The sequence below is a fragment of the Sminthopsis crassicaudata genome, chromosome 6 (genome assembly GCF_048593235.1).
Source record: "Sminthopsis crassicaudata isolate SCR6 chromosome 6, ASM4859323v1, whole genome shotgun sequence".
Taxonomy (NCBI): domain Eukaryota; kingdom Metazoa; phylum Chordata; class Mammalia; order Dasyuromorphia; family Dasyuridae; genus Sminthopsis; species Sminthopsis crassicaudata.
In genome coordinates this window covers 248,708,010-248,731,342 of record NC_133622.1, presented here as the reverse complement: position 1 = coordinate 248,731,342, position 23,333 = coordinate 248,708,010, and the positions used below count along the sequence as shown (strand labels likewise).

General features: G+C 54.2%; 1 protein-coding gene and 1 long non-coding RNA gene across 2 annotated transcripts in view; one reads left to right on the top strand and one right to left on the bottom strand.

Annotated features, from left to right (window-relative positions):
• Window positions 1-4,321: 4,321 nt before the first annotated feature.
• LOC141546468 (uncharacterized) lies at window positions 4,322-12,027 on the bottom strand. The gene is made up of 3 exons (XR_012483310.1): window positions 11,867-12,027; window positions 7,960-8,178; window positions 4,322-7,818 (listed from the first exon to the last, which is right to left on the bottom strand). It is a non-coding gene; the product is annotated as an uncharacterized LOC141546468 (long non-coding RNA).
• The window catches only part of AHNAK (AHNAK nucleoprotein), a 37,264-nt gene continuing 24,835 nt past the window's right edge, over window positions 10,905-23,333 (top strand). The window contains exon 1 of the mRNA XM_074274306.1: window positions 10,905-11,057. The gene's annotated coding sequence lies outside the window, so the exon portion shown is untranslated. The remainder of the gene's footprint in view (window positions 11,058-23,333) is intronic.

Genomic DNA, 23,333 nt, shown 5'->3' with positions numbered 1-23,333 from the left:
GTTAGGGCCTAGGGAGGACCAGGGGAGGTGACCATGGCTGGGGCTCAGGGGATGCTGGTCAAGGCATGATGGGAGGTGCCCCAGCCAGAGCCAGGAAAGTGAGAGACGGAGCCCATCGGGGGAAGAGGGGGATGGGTCAGGAGAAGAGCCGGTCCTAGCGGGCCGGCGGTTGGGCAGGAGACCCGGAGAGGCTGTGCCTCCCCTGACTCACAGGCTGCAGGGGGTGCTTTCCTGCCAGGGCTCCTGCGTCGAGCCATGTGGGTCCTGAGTCACTGACACAGACGCCTGTGGCCACTCCAGAGCTGCCCCACCCTTCCCTCATGGTGATTTCCTCTTCTGCTCGGGCATCAGGACCAGCCGAGGGAACCTCTCCATCCCACCCGGTCCCTGGCGCTGCCCCATCCTTCCCATAGAGGTTCACGAGCCAGAGCTGGAAGGTCCCTGGACCACCAAGCAGTCCTGGCAAGGTGGCCTGGAGTCGGGGTGGAAGCCCATCTCTGAAATGCTCTTGCTCAGTTTGGGCAAGTCCCTTTTCATTTTTCTGGGCCTCAGTTTCCCTGCCTATAAGATGAGAAAGCTGGGCTAGTCCTCTGAAGCTCTGGATCTATGAAATGAGTCATCTTACACCTGAGGAAACTGAGGCACCATGAGAGGAGAGGATAGGTCCTGTCCATATCCTGAGCCTCCTTCTGCCGTGGTCACGGCTCTGCCCAGTGCTGGAGAGAGGGAACTTTTAGCAGGAGGGAGCTGGGAGGGGGAGCCCAGCCCTCAAGCCCCTGCGATGAGGGCAAGCACTGCAGGGAGTGGGGCAGGGGTGCAATCTGAGTCCCGGGGCGGGCATAGGGCATGGGTGGGGCAAGGGAGGGCCTTGGATGACAAGAGCCTCAGCTATGTGGTGACTCAGACCCTGGGCAGCCTAGCCCTGCCCTCCTCAACCGGATCTCCCCAGCCTGGGTTGGAGGAGAGAGAAGGGCCGGGGAGGGAATCCCAGGGCCCCTCCCCCCTCCCCTTCTCCCCCTTTCTCTCTCCTCGGACATCCCGGTTCTCTCTTCCTTTAGGAAACAGAAAGGGGAGGCCAGGGAAGTGAGCGAGGGGAGAGAGGCCGGGGAGAGGAATCTGCTTCCCCTTTGGTGCCCCTCCCAGCCACGGAGTAAGGGGGGTGGAAAGGGGGGAGAGGGAGGGGAGCTGGCTCAGGGTGTTGGCTCCTCAATTCATTCCTCTCCCTCCTCCCCTCCTCTCACTGTTTACAACCCAGCCCGCCCAGCTCCAACAGTCTGCAGTGCCTCTCTCCTCCCTCCCTGGTTTTCTTCTCTCCTCCTCTCTCCTTCCTTCTTTTCCACATTTCCTGGTGGATCCTCTCCAGCTGGATCCCCCAGCCCCACCCCCACCCCACCTAAACCACGGTGGTATCTCCCTCTCCCACCTCAAGAAAGGAGCCGCCCCCCCAGAACAGATCTGAGGGTTCCCAGGCTCGCCCCTTACCCCCAGCTTCTCTGCTCTCTCATGGAGCTTAACATCACAGTCATAGACTGAGAACTTAGCTCATGAATGAGGAAACTGAGGCATCTTCTATTTCCCATCTGGTTGGATTTAAGCACTCTTTGGGGGCTGAGTGTAATTTAGGGTTACACAATTTCCTTGACATTCAATGTGGGGGTTTTGGGGTTTCCTTGATGGTTGAGGTCAGGATATGGGGTTTGGCTCAGCTGGGGAGGCTGAAATTGGTAGGAAGTGGGGTACTGGGCTTCAGAAGTTGGGCTTAGGGCTCTGGGTTTCTGGTTTGAGCCGGAGTCTTATGGGCTTCTAACACTTGCCCAGAGAATACTATGGGGGACAGTAGCTCCAAGGAAGGAACCTCAAAAAATTAGGCTCCCCTATTTGCAGGTGAAGAAAATGAGGATGGTCCGCAAGCACAGGATAGGATCCGAATCAAGTGCAGGGGGACCTAGTTGGGAGCCATGGAATCTTGCTTGTCTGCACCCCATTTTCTTTCCTATGGGATGAGGGGACCTGCAGGGCGCCCCCGAAAGCTCTGATTCCGGATGCCATCCATTCCTGATGAGGTGAGGGGGGATGGAGGGTAGGGGCACAACCAGAGCGAGCTAGGCCCAAGCACACCTGGGAATCGGGCAGAGATGTGCCCCTAGGAAACGTCTTTGATCCACCCACCGGCTGAGGAGGCCCCGCCCCCCAGAGAAGCCAGAAGTCAGAGTGGGGGCGGGGTGGAAGGCGGTCTTGTGGCCTCTCCTTAAGCTGACCATTGCTTTTCCAGTAGTTCCTGGGAGCTGGGGGGGAAGGGGATTGTGGGGCTGAGGTGGAGAGTGGGGAAGGGGAATCCCCTGGCAAGGAGCCTGCCCACAATTTTCCCCTCCGTGGTTGCTATAGAGACTGCAAAACATAACATGAGGCAAACAGTGGAGGTTGCCTGGCAGCCAGGGGGAATAGGGTTCAGCAAACATACACTTAGGCACCCAGTGAGGGAACCCCCAGAAGGAGGAGCCTGCCTAAGGAAGTGGGGGTATCCCAGGAATGACGTGGCCCAAAATTTAGTTTTATGTATGGGGGTGGGGAAAAATCCCTGAGAGAAGAACCCCTAAAGACCCACATACAGCAGATTCCCTATATTTGTAGCATCACCAATTTTAGGGAATGCCCAGACTTGTTCCCGGATACCCTCAATTTATAGAGGAGGAAGCTGGGGGCCACCCGGTGGAGGTTATTTGTCCAAGGTCACATGAGGAATAAGTAGTAAAGCGCCACTCAATTTAGATTCTGGGACCTGGGGTAACCTGGGCCTGACTGATTTGGGTAGACCACCTCAATCCTTCTCATGCTCATTTTCTTGCTTTGGAAGTAAATGAGATGGGAGTAGAGGCTTCTAAGGCGACGCTTCCTTCTCTACATCTATGTCATCCTGAATAAATTCAGGGGCTCGGGAAGCCTCACATAGTCCTGATTCTCTTGGACTTTCTGAGATAGAGAGGTGCCTTATCTTTGAGGGGCTGGTCCAGCTAGGCCCAGAATCTCTGAATTTGAGAACCAGAAGGAAATACCATCACTCATTCAGTCTAACTCAAACTTAAGAATCCCACTACGAAATACAAATTGGAGGCTCAGTGGTCCTCCAGACTCCACTTGAAGAGCTCAGATGAGGAAGAGTCCACTACTGCTCAGACAGCCCATTCCACTTCCTTTTTTTTTTTCCCCTAGTAAATTGATTTAATTTTAATATATATTATTTTACGAATCAGGTTAGGAGGGAAAAATCAGAGCAAAAGGGAAAATTCATGAGTGAGATAAAAAAAAAAACAAACAAAAAAAAAACACCCCAGAAAAAAAAAAAGAAGTGAACATAGAATGTGTTGATTTACATTCATCCTCCTTGATTCTTTCTCTGGGTGCAGATGTTGTTTTCTGATCAAAATCTATTGGAATTGCCTTGGCTCACTGACCCGTTGAGAAGAACCAAGTCTTTCATAGTTGATCATCACACATTCTTGCTATTATTGTGTACAATGCAGCAAAACAACTGTTTGGACATGTATACATATATTGTGTTTAATTTAGGCTTTGACATATTGAACATGTATTGGTCACCCTGCCATCTGGGAGGGGGGGGAGGAGGGGAAAAATGAGAACAAAAAGTTTGGCATTTGTCAATGTTGTAAAATTACCCATGCATATATCTGGTAAATAAAAACTATTAATAAAAAAAATTACTCGGGGTAGCTAGGGGGCTCAGTGGATAGAGCACCAGCCCTGAATTCAGGAGGCCCCAGTTCAAATCTGATTTCAGACACTTCCTAGCTGTGTGACCCTGGGTAAGTCACTTAACCCCAGCCTCAGAAAAAAAAATTTAAAAATTACTCAAAAAAAAAAACCAATAAAAATAAACAAACAAACAAAATATTATTGTGTACAATGTATTCCCGGTTCTGCTTGTTTCCTTCAATATCAGTTAGTGTAGATATTTCCAGACCTTTCTATCCATTCCATTTCCAGAAGGCTCTCATGGTTAGAAATCCTTCTTCTTGGAAACCTTGCAAGGCTTCGAACATGGCTCTCACATCCCACCGTCCGACCATCTTTTCTTCCTTAAGCTAGACATCCCAATTCCTTTAATTCATCTTCACATGATCTTGACTCAAGGTCATTCCACATCTTGGTTTTTGCCCTCTGGACAATCTCCAGTGGAATCTCTGTGATACCCCAGAACTTACGAGGATTCCCTTCAGATCTGTTCCAGCCAGATTGGAGGACATGACAAAGGACTAGAACCTCCCTATTCCTGAACCCTCTTTTTTTATATCACACTCATTCCTTTTGTTTGAAATATACTTTTATTTATGTCTTCTCAATGTATCATCTCAATTTATCTCAATATTCCTCCCCCCTTGTCCCTTATAACAATGATTAAAAAAAGAAGAGGGGGAAAAATCAGCAAAATTGATGAATATATTGAAAAAAAAAAAAAAAGCTGACAATGGATTTACTGCTCTCCGCCCGAGGGTCCCTCCCCTAGCTCTGCCAAGGTGTGGTGGAAGTGTTTTTGCACATCTTTTTGGGGGGCTGCCAAGCTTGTCCTTGGTAATTTTGAAACATTCCTTTTTGATTTTTTTGTGGTCGCTGTACTTTCCATTCACCTCATTGTAGTCATCCCACTATGGTGCTCTTAAAAGTCTTGACATATGAGTTTTTAGTGGTTGCCATAGCATCTATAGCTGGGCTCATCTTGAGATTGTGGAGACAACCTCCAACAGCTTCCAAAGTCAAGTTCTTGTTGACAAAAATGATTTTTCTGTTTTTCTAGAGCCTTGAGTCTCCAAGGGACTTTGAGGAGGCCGGGAAGGTTCAAAGATCTAGAAGAGGAAAGACCTGCAGGGTGGGGCAACCTTGCATCTGTTTGCCACAGACTGAAAGTAGGTGAGGATGGGAGCAGGGTTAACCATGATTATAATTCTACATAATTAGATTTCATGGAACAGACCCCTACTCTCTCTATAACTCGAGCTTAAGTGGCTCTGATCTTTGTGAGGCTGTTCTTGGATGACCGACATCCATAGCTGGGCCTACCAGAGCTTAGCTTCCACTGTGATGGCTTTTGGGAGCTCAGGATCCCCTCCACTTCCCCAAGATGCATCAGAGAACATGAGTGGAGGAATGGTTATAATTATAATAATTGAGCTGAGCTTTCACCATGCCTTCAGACATTAAAATTTTTCCTTACAACTCTGCAAATTAAGTAGAGTAAGTATTATCATCCCCATTTTTTTGGATGGGGAAACTGAGTCCCAGGGATGTTAAGTGCTTTTGCCTAAAATCATGCAACCAGCCAAGACGCACTCAAATTCTGAATCGCCTTAAAAGTGAACATCCACGCCTGCCCCTCAGAAAGCTCTTAAAAATAAAGTCACTTAAGTTAGTCAACTAGCATTTATTAAGTTCCTATTATGTGCCAGCCACTATGCTCGGCAGTGGAGCTACAGAGAGTGACCAGACGGATCCCTGCTCCCCGGGACTTCAAAGTCTAATGGGAGTTGGACACTCTGAAAGACAACAGATGGGATGCTGAACAGGATGTCCCACAAGCTTCGCACTTAGAGAACGTGGGTTTAAATCTTCTGCCTCTGAAGCTTAAATCTGGGTCACTTGGGGCATTACCCCACCTCTGGGTCTCAGCTGGATTAGATCCCTGAGGTCCTGTTCATTTCTATGTGCTCAGGTGGGCTTATGTGTGTTTGTAGATTTATTTGTGTACATGTGCACATGCACACAGCATCATATGTGTATAAGCACACACGTGTACCTGCGCAATGTATATAGGCACACCATGTGTATATGTGTACATATGTGACGAGTACATGTACACCTAATGCAGGTTTGTGTAATGTAGATTGTTCTATATGTTCTATATGCTCATGTGCATTATGTATACCTGTGTATACATATGCTTTGTGACACATGCATGGACACATGTACATGTGTGTATATGCTCTGTGCATTATGTGCACATCTGTGTATACACGTGTTTTGTGACACATATACATGCATGTGCATGTGGGTGTGGGTGTTTAAGGACAGGGACTGTGCCTCTGGGAATGGGAACTCCAAAACGTTGTTTGACTCCTAACTTTGGTGCTTACAGTCCCTGCTTCCCTTCTCTGCACCGCCCCCCACTGTAAAAGAACTCTGGGGAATCCCAGTCAAGCTGAGAAGAAGCCCCGAATTTCCTGAGTTCTCTAAAACTGCCTTCCAGCTCTCAAGCCTTGGATCCCATGAGCTTGCCTCCCTCGGTTACATAGGGAATGACCCCTGCTCCGTTCTAAAAACTGGCCTCTCTTGGCCAGGCCTCTGTACCAACAGGGTGGCCAGAATAAACAGAGGCAGAGATAAGCAGGGTCTGGACTGGCCCTCTCCTCACGGAGGGCTGCGCGAAGCGTGACACTGGTCGCTTTCCACCTTCTCCTTCCCTTGCGCTCGGCCTGCTCTCCCCCCTGAGGCCCCACGCCACCCCCAATCTTCCCTGTTTACCCAGGGCCGGCTTTCTTTACTCAGCAGAGACCTTTCTGACATTTGGGGCATCAATCAGCCCAGCTGAGGTGTCCTGGGAAAGCCGCTGGATTCAAGACATTCCTGGCCTATTTGCTTTCTCTAAATTCCTTGGAGGTTTTGGGACTTGATTTCTCCTTCTCCTCTATCTTCCTTCCTGCCACCCCACTTACTCCCTTCCAAAAGATTATTTTCTTTACTGAGAAGCCTTGCTTCAAATAGGATTTGAAGGTGGAAGGAACTTTGGAGGCCGGAACAGAGAAGGAAACCGAGGCAGCGATTGGACAGGAGGAGCGCCTCAGCCTAGAGGGTGACAGAACTTGCATTGCGTGTGGCTCCCCTGACCCCCACCATCACAGGGCCTGTCAGTGCGGCCTGTTTGCTGTTCCACTCCACCTGGATCTCCCGGCCTTCGTGCTTGGAATGCTTGCTTCCTTATCTCGGCCTTGTGGAATCCCTGGTTTCCCTCAAGATTCAGCTTAAGTGTTAACTTCTTCCCCAAGCCTTTTATCTCTCAGTGGCTGCCGGGGTCTCCGCCCTCCCTCCGGCATCCCACATATTTATTTTGTGTGGAATTGGCCTGCAATGGTGTATATATACCTGTTATCTCCTGCAGTGGAATCCCAGCCTCTTCGGGATAGAGACTTGCTGCTTTTTTGTTTTCTTTGGTCTATGTTCTCAGTACCTGGCACGCAGTAGACACTTAATAAATGCTTGTTGATCCATTAGTGAGGAATATTTTCCAACCCTTACCGGATCTAGAACTCCCTGTACTACTCCCCTGACAAATGGTCTCCCAGCCCTTGTTGGAAGATCGGGGAGGGTGCCCATCACCCCCTGGGGCCAAAGGTTCACTCTGGCAGAGCTCTACTTGTTAGGGAGTTTTCCTTCCATCCAGTCCAAACCAGCCTCTACCCTACACAACCTCTATACACTCTAGCAAGGTTTAAGGAATAAGGAAATGAATAAGGTGAAATATGGGCTTGAATCTGACTTCAGACACCTCGTGGTCTGCTCGACCCTGAGCAAATCACCGAATTTCTTTGGATCACAGTTTCCTCGTCTGTAAAATGGGTATCATAAAAGCGCCTCCCTCCTAGGATTTTTTAATGTTTGGAATGAGGATGTTCCTTCCATTTGAAAATCCTATTTGTAGGATTTGTTCCACTTTTAAATCCTTCATTATTTTGTAAAGGAAAAAAAAAAAGTCCTTTTGTAAAGATAGTAAACAGCATTGGGTTGTAAACGGGTCCTAGGAGACATCCCATCCTGGAGAGGAACAGAAAAAGCACCAAGTAAAGAAATGTGACTTATTATTTTTGGTTCCTAATTCTGTCTTCTGAGATAGAACGGAGTTTAATTCCTGAATGAAAACCCACGGAAGACTGGAAGACAATGAATTGGACCTACCCAAGTCAGCTGCTCTCCAGGCCTCCCCATCCCAGTCCTCGTGTGGCCCTCTGCCATCCGGGCCACCCTGCTCTGGACTCGTTCCAGCTTATCAATGTCCTTCCTAAACTGTGCCACTGGGAACTGAACATGGTGATCCTTCGATGGGGGCTCCACAGGGTACATTCCTTTCCATTGGCTTCAGCAGGGACTTATTGAGGCTCTCCCATGGGCCATGTTCTGCAGGAAATAGAAAAAAAAAAAAAAAAGGGCTGGGTCCTGCTCTCTAGGAGTGGAGCTTATCTTTTGGGTAAATCTAAATTTTCAGGCAACTTCCTTAAAGTACAGATACACCTGCAAAGCAGAAACTCAGGGGGAGGAGAGAAGCTTTACAAGAATAGCTAACGAGGACACAGTGCTTTCTTTGTGGCAGCTCAGCTAAGAGCTTTACAATCAAGGAACAGAATTAGGAGTCTCCCAACAGCCCTTCAAGATGAGTACTGTTATTATTTCCTTTTTACAGATGAGTAAACTGAGGCAAAGAGATTCAAATGACTTTTCCAAGATCACTCTGCTAGTAAGACTCTGAAGTCACATTTGGATGGGGGTTTTTCTGACCCTGGGCCTAGCTCCTTCCATATTCCACTCCATTCAGGTGGAGTCCTGGATCTGTCCATCTGTTAGCCACTGTCGCCATGCTAGTTGTGTGCCTGCCTGCGGCCTGGGCACAGAGACACACATGTAAGTGTGTGTGTGTGAGACAGTGTGTTCCCTTTCCTGTCTGTCCTTCCCCTTGCCCGCCTCCTGCCTCCCCCTCCCCCTCCCCTGTCCCAAATGTGTGCCGGTAACTGGACCTCGGACACAACCGCTGCGGCTGGCGGCATGGCTGGCTGCTGGGTATTTTTAGCTTGTAAACATGTTTGTCATTTCAGGGGCTTGAGCCTGCCCCTAGCTCTAACCCACTCACGGCCATTTCGGAGGCCGGGGATGGTGCCTCTTGGGACGTCCCCAACATTCGGGACGTTCGCCCCCTCGGGGTCCAAAGGCTGGCACCCTACCGGATCCTGCCCGAGAAAGGAGGCCGCTTCTGGTGGGAGACGCGGAAGACAAAGAATGAATGGGGGAGAAGGAGGGGGGCGGGCTGCAGGGAGGGGTGCTGCTGCTGCTGCTGCTGCTGCTGCTGCTGCAGGGAACTCGGGAACGCCATCATTAAACGTTTCATAAAACTCTCAAGTTGCTCTCAGAGGTTGTGGGAAATGGTTGTAAACTTGAAGCTTCTGCGTCCTCCTAGGGGAGGAGGACCCGGGGAATGAGGATGGAGAGGGACACAGGGAGGCTGGGCCTCCTGCCCAGGGACAGACATTCTCCAAGGGGAGTCTGCACTTCCACTTGAAATCCTGGCCTTAGCACGGGGTATTTGAAGGGGTACAGGGGATTTGAAGAGATGGGGGTCCCTTTCCTCTGGGGGGGGGAGCAGGATGTCCCAGAGCCTGTTTTTTTGGAGGAGAGGTCAGGGAAATCCTCAAGAGCACTGAGGGGGGGGAGGATTTCTGCCCCCACCATTGGAGGGAGATTTGTGCCCCCTCCCAGTGGTGGGAGATTTCTGCCCCCCTCCCAGTGGTGGGAGATTTCTGCCCCCCCAGTGGTGGGAGATTTCTGCCCCCCTCCCAGTGGTGGGAGATTTCTGCCCCCCCAGTGGAGGGAGATTTGTGCCCCCACTCCCAGTGGTGAGAGATTTGTGCCCCCCTCCCAGTGGTGAGAGATTTGTGCCCCCCCAGTGGTGAGAGATTTCTGCCCCCTTCCAGTGGTGGGAGATTTCTGCCCCCCCATTGGAGGGAGATTTGTGCCCCCCTCCCAGTGGTGGGAGATTTCTGCCCCCCCATTGGAGGGAGATTTCTGCCCCCCTCCCAGTGGTGAGAGATTTCTGCCCCCTTCCAGTGGTGGGAGATTTCTGCCCCCCCATTGGAGGGAGATTTGTGCCCCCCTCCCAGTGGTGAGAGATTTGTGCCCCCCTCCCAGTGGTGAGAGATTTGTGCCCCCCTCCCAGTGGTGAGAGATTTCTGCCCCCTTCCAGTGGTGGGAGATTTCTGGCCCCCATTGGAGGGAGATTTGTGCCCCCCTCCCAGTGGTGGGAGATTTCTGCCCCCCCAGTGGTGAGAGATTTCTGCCCTCCCTAGTGGGGCCCCCTAGAGGGCGGGGCTTCCATCTGGTTGGCATTCTCTGCCCGGTGCCTGCAAGAAGAGTGTGGGAAGGTTGGAGGCCACACTCCTTGACCTGTCACTTAGCAGTAGGGATTACCATCTGCAGACCTGAATGGAAGGTGCTGGGGGCCAGGTGGGGGCGGGACTGGGTGGGCACCGGACACAGGACTGGATTCCACTCTCTAACTCTGTCACTTATAACCTGGGGACCTTGTGCCCGCGGCACAACACACCTTTGGGACTCAGTTTCCTGATCTATAAAAATGGGCCGGCCTGGCTGGCCTCTCAGGTGCCTCATGGCTGGAAATCTGGGCACTTTGATGACCCTTGGCCTCTGAATCACCGTCGGACTTCCCAGGCGCTGCAGAACTTTTGTGGGACTCAGTTTCCCCCTCTGTGAGAGGGGTTCCTAACGCGATTTCAGAGGTGAATTATTGGGAGGCGCGTTAGGAATTTCGTGGAAACAAAGGCCCACCCAGGACAAATTCGAGGGGTACGTCCCGGGAGGGGCAAGTGGCGGATCCGTGTCAGGCGCGCCAACTTTTCTTAGGCTTTCCCTGCAGGCGCCCCGTCCCCCGCTGGCCGGCCCCCCGCTTCCCGAGGACCGCCCCTCCCCGCCCCCGGCGCGGCCCCGCTCCCCCACGTCCCCCCTGCCCAGGCCCCGAGCTCAGCCCGCCCCGCGCGGCCCCGCCCGGCCCCGCCCTCTCGCTCCCACCGCGGAGGCTCGGAAGGGGCAGACCCGCCCGCCCGGAGTTACAAGAGCCGCCTCCGCGCGCTGGGGCCCGGCCACTCGGAGCTGCTCCGCCGCGGGGACCGCACCGCCGCCTGCCCGGACCCGCCCCGCCCCGGGAGTCCCCCCCGCCCCAGTCGCCAGCCTCGCCAGCCGGGCATGGCCGAGACCTGGGGCTGAGCTCACAGGTAGGGGCCGGGGACAGCGGTCTGGGGAGCGGGCGCCGGAGATCGGGGGCCGGGGCTCGGGGGGCCGGAGATCGGGGGCCGGGGCTCGGGGGGCCGGGGCTCGGGGGCCGGGGCTCGCGCCGGACGCAGTGGGTGCCCTCTGACGGGCCGGCTGGCGCTTGCAGGTTTGAGGGTGCACTTGGGGGGAGCCGCAGATTTGGAGAGACCCTCGGGCCGGGTGGTCTGTGGCTGGGCGCTTTCTAATTTGGGGGCGCGGTCAGGGTCGCGCGGCCTCGGGATTGTTTGCAAGTCGGCAGAAGCGCTCGGGACGCGCTGGGATTCGGGGCGCAGTTTGCGAGGCTCTGGAAGCGGCGGAGCGTCGCCTCGCCCGGGAGCGCCCCGCTCCCCGCCCCCCAGTTCTGCTCCAATCTGGGCGTGGGTTCTGCAAAGTTGGGAAAGTTGTCCGCTCGGCTCTCGCCTGGCTTCCCCCCTCCCTCCTCCCCGGCCGGGCCCCCCTCCCAGCTCCGCAGCCCCCGCCGCCCCAGCCTTCCTCACCCCCATTGGGTCCCGGGGTCGTCCCCGGGCGCCCCCTCCCAAGCCCCGCCCGCCGTCCCCCTTTAGGCCGGTGTTTACAGCAGACAAGTTTCCGAGGCAGCGCCCCCGCCTCGCGCCCTCCCTCCCCGGCGCCCCTCCCGCGTCCTGCCCCCCTCCCGCATCCCCCATCCCCTAACTCTGGTCTCGCTGCACCAGCTGGGGCGGCCACACCCCGCCGGTCCCCGGCCCTCTCCCGCTCCCGCGCCCTCCCTCTCGCTGCCCCACCCTGCTCTTACCCCCTCCGGTCCGGGCCAGAAAGCTCCCATTTCCCCGCGGTTCCCTCCAGCGGGAGTTGGAAGTTTGCAAGGTCCCAGCGTGTGTGTGTGTGGGGGGGGGGCAGAGAAGGGGCGGGGAGAGACGGGATATCGGGGGAGATTTCGGCCAGGGGGCAGGCAGTCTGCAGTGTGCAGCGGAGCCCCCCTCCGCTCCCCCCAAAACCCGTCGGGGCGGTGATCGCCCCCACCCCAAAGCTGGCCCCCAGCCAGCAGCCTGAGGAATGTGGCGGCTGGAGCCAATGACTAATTCAAACCAGAAATTCGGGGAGGAGAGGAGAGGAGAGGGGGCACAAACGGGGAGGGGGGCCGGGGGAGACGGGGAGGCCGCCCTGCCCCTCCGCGCGCCTCCCGGGGTGCCCGCTTCTCCTTGGGGGCCGGGCAGGAGGCAGCGGGGAGCTGGAACGCAGCCCTGCGGCGGGCCGAGCGTTATGTAAGGATTCCCCACGCGGGGAGGGCGCTGGCGGGCGGGCGGGACCCCCGGCGGGGCAGGGAGCCCGGGCCTGGCGGGCGGGTGCGGCGCCCCGTGGCTGAGGTGCTGGGGGCGCGGGGGGCAGGGCGGGCTGAGCTCCAGCGAGGCCCGCGGCGGGTGGGTGTGTGCGGGTCCCGGGAGGATGTCCGAGGCAGAGGCGGCCGGGTCCCCGGGGATGCTTCTGTGTGCGCGCGTGTGCGTGGGGGGGGGGAGTTCGTCAGCGCTGCTCCGATTGTGCGTGGGGGGGAGTTCGTCAGCGCTGCTCCGATTTTGGGGTGTGCGCTGTTACTGCCCGAGGGTTGGGGGGTGACTGCGGACTGCGGGAAGACTCCCCCCTTTCCTTAGAGAGGAGATTAGCCTCCAAACCCTTCCCCGTCCCGATTGGCCCAAAGGGAAGAGTTCTGTTCCCTCTCTGCTTCCTGCACCCCCCCACCTCCCATGTCCACGAGGGAGATCCCTGAGGCTGGGCCTGGGCGTGGCCCTCACTTCCCCTCGGGCAGGAGGGGAAGCTTCCTTCCCGTTCTCTTCTGCCCAACGGGGTGGGGTTCGGGAATCCAGCACCGAGTCCTCGCCCGAAATGAAGTGCAGATGCTGCCCCAGAAGGAGCCTGGGACTCCAGCCAGAGAGACCCTCTCTTCTATTTAGGATTTGCTGACATTGGCCCACTTTTGCGCCTCAGTTTACCCATCTGTCAAATGAGCTCCAGGCTCCTCTTCTCTTTTAAATCCTCAGATACTCCTCCCATTTCAGCACCATCTTCTCCCTCCTCTGCCCTCTGCTCTGGGGGAAATAAGCGCAGACGGCATATGGAACTAGGGGGAGCCTTGGGGAGTTGACAGAGGGAACCCCCCCTCAGCCATCGCGCCCCTGTGGAGAGGCTGCAAGTGCGGAGCTTTAAGTCCTTATATTTGATCCTCCGTGTTGGGCATTTCATGGATACTTGTCGATGAATTGATTGATCGGAACTTTAGGAAATGGAAGCTCTGGGAAACTGAGGAGCGATGGCTCGGGATTGTGGGGCCCTAGAACCCCAGATCTGGGAAGGAATCTCTGAAGCCATTTAGTTGAATCCGAACCATTTTAGAGATGAGAAAACTGAGTCTCAGATGTTACACAGCGTAGAGGGGTGGAATAAGAGAGGAAGGGAGGGGAGTTGGGGCCGTGACAGGTGGAGGGGCTGGGGATCTGGGGGGGGGGCAGAACTGGGGACTGTCCATGGGAGGGTGCAGGGAGCTGGCATCTCAGCACTGTGACCCACAGGAAGATCAGCATCACTCTGAGCCTCGTCTTACCCTGGGGAAGTGGGCACGGGGATAGTTCTGTCATTTACCTCCTGGGGTGTCATGGAGCCTTTTGTGTGCTTGAAGTGTTCTTCTACTTTGTGATCCCAGTCATGATCAGGAACATGGTCTCCTCCTCCTCCCCCACCTCAGTCTCCCTCTGTTTCTGGGGCTCCGAGACTCCCTAAGTGGTGGATGGAGGTCATGGGCTGGCAGGAGGACGAGCAGGGCCCACATCCCTGGGAAATTGCCTTTTCCACAGAACTGAATGTTCAGAAGGGTTTGGGGGTGCAGGGAACGATTGTGGGCTCTGGGGGCCGGAGAGAAGCCGGCAGGGGGGCTTTATTTATCACTGGCTCCATGGCGTTTCGAAAGCGGAGCCCGGGGTGGCCTTGGAGGGGAGCAGGAGGGGGCAGGTTTGTCAGCAGCCAGGGCAGGGGATGTCGGTGCCCAGGGTTAACAGATGGGCACCCACAGCCCAGATCTGAAATGGCTGAACTTGGCAGAGGGAGGGCCCCACCCTGAGCCGGAGGAGCTGGTTGGAGTGGTTGGAGTGAGGCTGTGGGGGCGGAGGGGGGTGTGGGGTGCTGGGCGGGGCTCTCACCCTCCCCGGGCCATGGGAGCCGCCTTAGGGAGCCAGAGAAGTCCCAATCAGGACTTAGATGGGATCTCCTGGGGCTGATTCATTCAAACCTCGTGGCGTCTTCTGTCCCCTCTGCTTCCCCTTCCTCTTGCTGGGAGAAGCCAGAACTCTCTGATTATAGGACCCTGGCCTGCACACGGGATTTGGGCAAGTGGGGGACAGGAAAGCGGGGCGGGGACCCCTCCCCCTCCAGCTCCTTCTTTATGGAGGGGAACGAGCATGTGGATATCATGTTCATTGTGCAGTTTTTGACTCTGTGTGCATGAGGCTACAGCTGGAGAGGCTGGGCGTGCCTCCTGTGTAGGAGGCTGAGGACATGCTCAGCCAGCCACCTGGTGGGCGTGGGGCAGGAACTGTGAGGGCCTGGGGATGGCGTGGAACCCATCAGACTCAGGAACCATGGAATATCGGGCCGGCCTCGGCCAGTCGGAGGAATATCGAATGCATGTCACAGAACGTAGGAACGGCAGGGAGCTTAGAACATGGCAGACTCTTAGGATAGGGGAATATATGGAAAAATGCTCTTCCCTTTTTTTTTTTTTTTTTTTTTTTTTTTTTTTTTTTTTTTGCAGAGGTGGGGGACAACAGGTGCAGAATATTACATATGCTCTTCGATGTGGGTATATGTTAGGTTGGTTTTGGTGAATCGTTCCCCTCCCTCCTTTTCCCTTTGTTCTTGGAAGGAATGGCTTGATAGGTGAGAGAGAGGGAGTTCCGGATTTGGAAATCAAAGTGGTATTAAAAATAAATGCAATAAAATTAAAAAACAAAAGTGTGTAGGTCTACTGTCACAGCTGGGAGAGAACTTAGACTATAGAAGGAAGAATGTCAGCTTCTTAGAATGCAAGAAGTGGGAGGAAGCTTCTACTCTAGAACATGAACCATCAGAACCTTAGAACGTGGAGTGTCAGAGCTGGGAGGGGGCTTAGAACAATGAATGCCAGTCTTAGAACACAGGAAGTAAGAAGGAATTTCTGAAGAATGTCAGTGACTTAGAACATGGTTCATCAGAGCTGGGAGCTTAGAATGTAGAACATAGAACATGGAATGTAAGAGATGGGAGGGAGCTTAGAAATGGATGAATCTAGTGCTCCCGTGTTTTTTTTTTTTTTTTTTTTTTTTACAGAGGGGAGACTTGCTGGCCTCCCATTGGATGCTCAGCTTTCAATCTACCCAAGTGGGAGGGGCTGGGCCCAGCCAAATGGCTACATTGTATCTCCTCTGTGTGGCTGTCCGGCTGTTACTTAGTATCTGCGTTCTGTGTAACTGTTGCTCCCTTGTGTAACTTGTTTAGTGTGTCACCATGTAGCAGGGGATGAGTCACACGTCCTGTGTGGGAAGCAAGTGTGTGTGTCCTTGCACTTTGTGCTGGTCGGCCCTGGCTGGCCCGTGTGGCCCCTCCAGGGTGGCGGTCCGTGTGCCAGAGTGTGCTGTGTCCGGGGCCGGTGGGGCGGGGCGTCCTCTGGGTCCCCGGAGCCAGAGTGGAGGATCTAGGGAAGGGGAAGTGCCCAGAGCTGATCCTCATGGAGGATCTTGGTGGAGGTGATGTGTCCTGGCCCAGAAGTCTAAGGGGCGTCTCTGTGGTCAGGGGGGTCAGGGCTGGTCCCTCCAGCTGGGATCCTGGCACTTTGGGACCGCCGCTGGGCTGGCACTTGGCATGGCAGTCAGGGTCTCGGGACGAGGTGCAGGGTCTCGGGGAACCCCCACAGAAAGATCACTTTTAGAGCATCACTGTCACCGAGGAGCTACAGGTCCTGAAGGCAATGATGCTCTAAAAACGACATGAACTGGAGAATTCCCCACTGGCAAAGGTTCAGTAGTGAAGGCTGTGAACGTGGTGAGACTCCTGTGCCAAAGAGAGGCAGCCAGGGGGGACTGTCGGCTCTCCTGCTGCCAGGGCCTTCTTGGAGTTTCACAGTGAGCCAGGGCAGAAGTGAGAAAGGCGAGGGAACAGAGCCGCCAGGGGGTGGGGGGGAGGTGGAGCCCACTAGCTGGTGACCCCCTGGGGGAAGTAGGTGTGGAGCAAGGTGTCTGGGAAGGCCTGTGGGAAGGGAAGGGAAGGGGGAGAACCCAGAAAGGCTGGGAGGGTAGAAAACTTCCTCCCCAGTGTGAGCTGTGGGCAGGCCCAGTTGTTTCAGTCCCCTAGGGCGGGGAAGGAGAGGAACCAGAATGGTGGGTCTCAACAGCAAGGAAAAAGCTGGCATAGCCGGGCCGTGGGGGACCAAACTGACAGGGACATGCGGGGAGGGGGAGACCAAGCTAGCAGGGACACGAGGGGAGGTGGAGACCACCAAGAGTGGGAAGCACGCTTTTCCCCCAAGCCTTTGAGCAGAAAGTAGCTGCTTAATCAGTACCTCCAGGAACGGAGAGCCCACAGAGCAGGTTGCAGTCATTTCTGGCATTGAGATTTGCTACAAAAGCTGGGGGCTACTTGGCAGATGTGGATATCAGAGCGGTCATAGAATGGACATAGATGTAAGGGAGGAAAGTGCCCTTGGGAAAATGCATGTGCTTTATGCCCACGTGAAGGTACGGAGTCTTTATGAGCACACAAAAGCAGTGCAGAAACGGAAGGCTTTGTGGCTGGTCCATAAATGCCAGTCTGGGCACTTAGCAGCCATATGCCTTGCCTTTGTTCCTTCCCTTCTCTGGCTTGGGGTTCCTCATCTGTACAGTGATCTCCAAGGGCCCTTCTGATTTAAACCTGCCACCTTAGCCCCCGGGTAGGGTCTCCTAAAGCCCCGTCCCTTCCCTGCCCTCCACCTTCCTGTGGCATGGTGGTGAGGGCCTGTCTTGGATCAGAGGCCTGGTTTTCCATCCCCACTGTAAGCGTTGGCTCTCCTCCTTGACGGCTCGCCAGGGCACTGACCTCCTTTGGGTTGGAGGCTTGTCAGATCCTCCTACCATTGTAAACTGGAAAAACACAGCCAGGTATCACCATTGGGATGGTGTTGTCTCCAAAGGGAAAGTTGACATACCTGTAGAATGCCTGCCAGCAATCAGTCTTTCAATCAACAAGTATTCAATCAACAAGCTCCTCCCTGGTGGCAGATATTCTGCCCAATGCCGGGAATCCAAAGGCGAAAGTGACAGTCCCTGCCTCAGGAAACTTTCATTCTGTCTGAAGGAGTCCAGGGTCCTTATAGGGTCATAAGATCTCAGAAGTTCTTATCTCCTTAGCCCCAGATTAAGCATCTCCCCTTGGGGCTCGTTTCTCTAAGGACTTGGAGCAAAGGTGAATGCCCTATGATCTCTTTGCCTCATCCCATAGCCATTCACATCTGGTACTGGTCTGGACCTTAGGATTTAAAATCAAGCTGGGAGAAACCTTAAATGATATCTAGCTCTAATACATTATTTTACTGATGGGGAAACTGAGGCAAACAGGATTAAGTGACTTGCCCAGGGTCACACAGCCAGTAGGTATCTGAGGTCAGATTTGGACTTGGGAAGTTGAGTTGGCCTGATTCCAGGTAACACACTATTTTACAGATTTGGAAACTGAATCCCAGCAAGGTGGCCCATCAGTCCACGTGGCTGCTGTGGCTGCCTTGCACAAGTGATGGGTGGTCGAGCCACAATTTGAATCCAGCTCTTGTGGAAAATGTGTGCTAACTGGATTCCATCAGTGGGGCAGGGGTCCGACTCCAAGCCCTATGGTGGGAATTCCTCAGATCCCTGGATTTGGGCATTTTCCTGGTTTTGCCTGCTGGGGTCCAGGGAGAACCTGGAAGCCCACTGGGTCCTGTGAAACGTAAGCCTTGGACATGATCTCAGAAAAAGATCCTGACTCTCCCTACCCTAGCCGTGTGGCCCTAGGCTGTTGCTGAACCTCTCTCTGGCTGAGGTTTTCTATCAGAATGAAAACAACTGGCACCGTTTATTCTCCGATGTCATCAGGCAGAAAGCGCCATGCAAACGGCATATCGATATGTGAGGGATGATGATAATGATAATGTAATAATTATGATCATTTTTGATGTCAGGTTGGGGTCAGGGGTCTGGCTCGTTGCTCCAGTTTCCTAAAAGCTCTGAATGGATGTTTTTATTTTTTAAATTATTTTTTAGCTTTTATTTATCTATTTATTTACTTATTCATTCATTTATTTATTTATTTTTTGATTATACATGTGTATTAACTTTTAAAACACACATTTCTTTATGTATCACACTGAGGGAAAAATCAGAACAAAAGGGGAAAAAAAAACCACAGGACAAAAACAAACCCAGAAAAAAGCAGTGAACATAGTGCACAGATATTTTTTAAAAGTCCTGCATCTTGTTCTCTGAACTGACATTTGAGGTCGGCTCAGGAATGTTGGGGACACCTTCCAGCCTTTCCTTGGGGGGAGGGTTCCATAGTTCTAGCTTGGCTTTGGATCTGAAAGATTGCCAACCCATCAGCACCTGGATTGTGGAGGCAGTGGGACAGATTTTCCGGGCCTTGCCCATTTCTCTCTGCCCTGCACCACTCCCACCAGCTGGACCAGATGGGGCTGCTCTCCGTAGCCCGAATTTGTAAGGGCCAGGACCTGTGCCGCCTTCTTTCCGGTACTTCTTGGAATACCCTATGCTTTTTTCCTTCTGAGACCTGTCCAATCTCCCAGGATTCTTGTGTACATCTCAATTCTGATTTTTCTATGTGCCGCCATCTTAATGGGATTGTTTCTTCTCTTTCTTTCCTTCTTTCTCTTCCTCTCTCTCTGTCTCTATTCCCTTCTTTTCCTTTTTCTCAGCTCTGTCTCTATGTCTCTCTGTCTCCCCCTGCATATTAAACCAGCAGATATTCTGTTTACACACACACACACACACACACACACACACACACATACGCGCACACCACAATGTTCTCTTTTCAAATGTCTATTTCTGTATGTGATTCTTTCTTTCTTTCTCCTTTTCTCCCTCTGATCTTGTGTCTCCCAAGTGTGTGTGTGAATAAACATTCATTAAGAACCATGGGCCAGGAGCTGGGGATATAAAGGCGGGTAAAGTCCCAGCTCTCGGGAAATCACAGTCTAACGGATGAAACAAACCATAAACAATTGTGTCCAAACAAACTCCCTACAGCATTAATTGGAAATAATCAGTGGAGGGCAGGTGCTAGAATTAAGGGGAGCCAGGAAAAGCTGAATTTTAGTTGCACCTTGAAGGAGAAGAGGGAGGCGTCAGTGGTCTGAGGGGAGGAGGGCGAGCCTCCGGTCTAGGGGCTGGCTAGGGAGAATGCCCAGGACAGCCAAAAAGTACAGGCTGGACCAGAAAGTACATGGGGTTACAAAGAGGGGTTGGAGCTGTAAGAAGACTGGGAAGGGCAAGTTAGAAAGAGCTCTGCCTGGCTCTGTGGGTGGGCATGGGCCCTGCACTGGAGAGTGTTGGAAAGAAGGCTGCACTTGGGCCCAGGAGAACTCTGGATTAAAACTCCGGCTCTGGCCCAGACAAGCTGTGTGAGGCCGGGCCAATCTCTGCCCTCTCTGCACCACAGTCTCTTCCTTCAATGAGACGTTTGACACCCTTCCTTGCAGGGCTTACCAGGGGCTCGGTGACTCTCTAGAGGTGGCCGTGGAAGCTGGGAGATGGGAGGGACCCAAGCTGCCATTCAGTCCGGCCTGGTGTGGACAGGGAGGGACAGGGCAGCCCAGCTAGGGGAGAGGTAGAGACCTCTCTGCATGAGATCTGCATGGGGCCGGCCCGGAGGGGCTCAGCCGGGATTGTTCCCAAGCTGGAGTTCTCCCTGCCACACTGGCCAGGCCACGGGCTTTGCCCCCGGCCAGAATACCGGCTAGGCTGGGCTGACTACCCTGGCACCTCCTCATTAGCTGGGCAGGCCCTCCCCCCGCTGCCTGCAGTTTCCTCATCTCTAAAAGAACGGGGTAGATTTGTTGATGTGGGGGTCATGTGTTTGTACGTCTGTGTGTGTGCATGAGGGTTTTCTGCATGCATTTCTCTGGCACTTGCTCTTTCTCTTGTCTGTGTCCCCCCGTGGGTGCCGGCTGTCTCCCCTGTCCCTCTCCCTCTGGGACAAGGGTTCTTCTCCCTTCTAGGGCTCTGTCCCTTTGGCCATCTTTGTGGATTGCCTCTTCTCTTTCTTTCCCTCTTTCTCTTCCTCCCTCTCTATTCCCTTCTTTTTTTTTTTTTTTTAGCTGTTTCTATGTCTTTCTGTCTGCTCCCCCAATGTCAAACCAGTTTGTTCACACACGCACACACACACACACGCACACACACACATGCACAGAGACCCAGAGAGACACAGAATGTTCTTTCCCCTTTGCACATATCAGACATCAGCCCACAGGAGAACAAAGCGATAACGGCCCCATTCCTCATCCCCCACCCACCAAGAGACACAAAGACTTCCACAGAGACAGGAAAAGAGGTTTACCTGAAGGGAAATTGGGACATTCTTGGGACACCCATGCAAAGAGGAACACAGAAGTGAGGAATGGAGGCCCAGAGGGGAAAAGTAAGAGGGAGAGACAGAAAAGAAAGGAGAGACAGAAGGGAAAGAGGGGACAGAGACAGAGATAGAGAGAGAGAAAAACACACACAGAGACAGACAGAGATTCAGAGTGTTTTGGGATTCTGGACAAGGCCCTTCCCTTTCCCTTTCTGGGCCTGGTTTAAAAGAGAGAGAGAGAGAGTCAGAGATGGGAGACCGAGACACACACAGAGAAAAAGAGAAAGAGACAGAGACAGGGAAAAAAAGAGACAGGAAGAGAGACTGAGACAAGAGAGATTCAGAGTGTTTTGGGCCAGGGACAAAGCCCCTCCCTTTCCCTTTCTGGACCTGGCTTCCTCCTCTGAGAGCAGGGCGTGGGTTTCTAATCGGCTGCATTTTAAGTCCTCTCTTCCCTGGGCACGGGGAGGTTGGGGCACAAGGGCCCTTCTCTGGCCTTGCACCCACGTGCACGCGCGTGTGAATTCCCTTCCTGGGTGTGTCTCTGTGCTGTGGGTGGTGGTTCCCCTTAGCTCTGCTCTCTTTCTCAAGGTGAGATCCAGATGTTCCCATCTGCCCAGCAGCCCTCTCTGCTGGAAACACGTTCCTGGCTCTAGCTTGGGTCTTGGGGCTCCCTCGTCAGCACCTCTGTCCACGCTGCGCCCTAAGGACTTTGCTTGGACCAGTGGAGGGGGGAGGGGGAGAGGAGAGTCCCCCTTTGGAGATCACTATTTTCTAACGCTTTCTCTCCAGCAAATCCCTTCTGCTCCTTTCCCTTCGGCAGTCATTCATTCATTCATTCATTCATTCATTCATTCATTCATTCATTCATTCATCAAACATTTATTATGCGCTTCTTCCTATGAGCCAGCGCTGCTTGAGGTGCCAGGGATACCTAGATCAAAATAAAAACAGTCCCTGATCTCTGGAAGCTCCTCGCGAGCTGGGGAGGGCGGCAGGGAACGCCATGTTCACAGATGAGAAATCCAAACTGGGGGTGGGGCAGGGGGAGGGGGCCACTGTTGGGTTGTCAGGAAAGGTCTTGTGGGGGAGGTGGCGCAGTGCCTGAGGGGGAAGAGCCTGGCCCCCGTCTGCCGGCTCCGGGCCTGGCCCTCTGCATGGGGGGCGATGCCCCCCCTCCCCCTCAGGCCGTAGCCATAGATGTTGCCCTGGGTTTTTAGCAGTCCCCGGGTGTGAGGCTCTCCTGAGGCTCTTTTTTTTTGGAAGGGAACGAGCATTTGCTAAGTATCCACCGTGTGCCAGGCAGTGTGCCCAGTGTTTTGTTTTCCTAATGGCAGCTTTTTATTTTTCCAAATACACGCAGAGAGTTTTCACCATCGCCCTCCAGAACCCCGAGTCCCACCTTGTTCTCCCCCCTGCCCCCGCCCCCCCATACTCTGAGGTAGTTTCAGCCCGGGCTGCTCAGGTTCTTAACACGGGCCTCTTCTGCAGGCCCCGGGCCTCTGCATTCCCTCCCCACAGCTAACATGGCGCCTCCCTCCCTGGACTTCCTGCCTCTGCCCATTTTCTCGTGCCCTTTTTCTAAATTCTGCCTTCAAGAACACGTTGGCTACGTCAGGGGCTTTCCCGTGGGGGTCCTCCGGCCCCTCCCTCTGGGTTGGGAGCCCTGGCTGGGGCGGGGCAGGCCTGAGTGGGGGTGGGGAGAAACTTTGGAATGGGAGCCCACGGTGGAATTGGCCACTGGAGGCGGAGCAAGCTTGCACTTGGGCCGGGGCCTCTGAGCTCCGAGCCCGGATTAGAATTCGGATCCTCTTGGCTGCTGAACCAGACCCATGGCCATTCCCCCCGGCCCACTCCCAGAAGGCCCTCAGGGTGCCCACCTGTCCTCGGGCCAGCTCTGCCCCATCGGGCGGAGGGACGGCTGGATCGTTGGCAGCCATGACAGGGGAGCTCCGCCAGAGCCAACCTGTGGCCTCCAGCACAACGATGCGGCCTCCGAGTTCTGGGCCCGGTCTGGAGGGCCCGTGGGGAGGGGGAGGGGAGCCGCTTCCAGGTGGTTCTGGCCAGAGCAGCAATGGCAGTGACCCACCCCTCCTCCCCCGTGGACCTTAGCCCCCCCAAACGGCCCCGGTGATTACATTTCAGGTGTGACCCTTGCTTGTCTAGAACTGGGATGGCTGCTGTGACTCATGGGGGAAGGAGGGAGGAGGGTGGGGCAGAGATGTGGGCGAATGAGGGCACTTTCTCCTCTATCTCTATCTCTCTCCTTCCCTCCCTCCCTCCCCTTTTTTCTCTCTTCCTGCTTCTCCCTCCCCCTCCCTTCCTAATCCCTTTCCCCCCTCCCCCCTCATTGACTAACTCAGCATCCTTTGGAGCAAAGGGTCTGAGAGAGTGGATATGCGCTGGGCAGGCAGTCCCCAGTCCCAGGGCAGGTTCTAGCTCCGTGGGGAGCCGCTCAGGTGTGGGCCCCCTTTCCAGTTCCTTGGCTTCAGAGGTCAACTTTCAGCCAACCTGTTATTTGGGTCTCCTTCCTCCCTCCCTCCTTTCCTTCCTCCTTTCTTTCCTTCCTCCTTTCTTTCCTTCCTTCCTTCCTTCCTTCCTTCCTTCCTTCCTTCCTTCCTTCCTTCCTTCCTTCCTTCCTT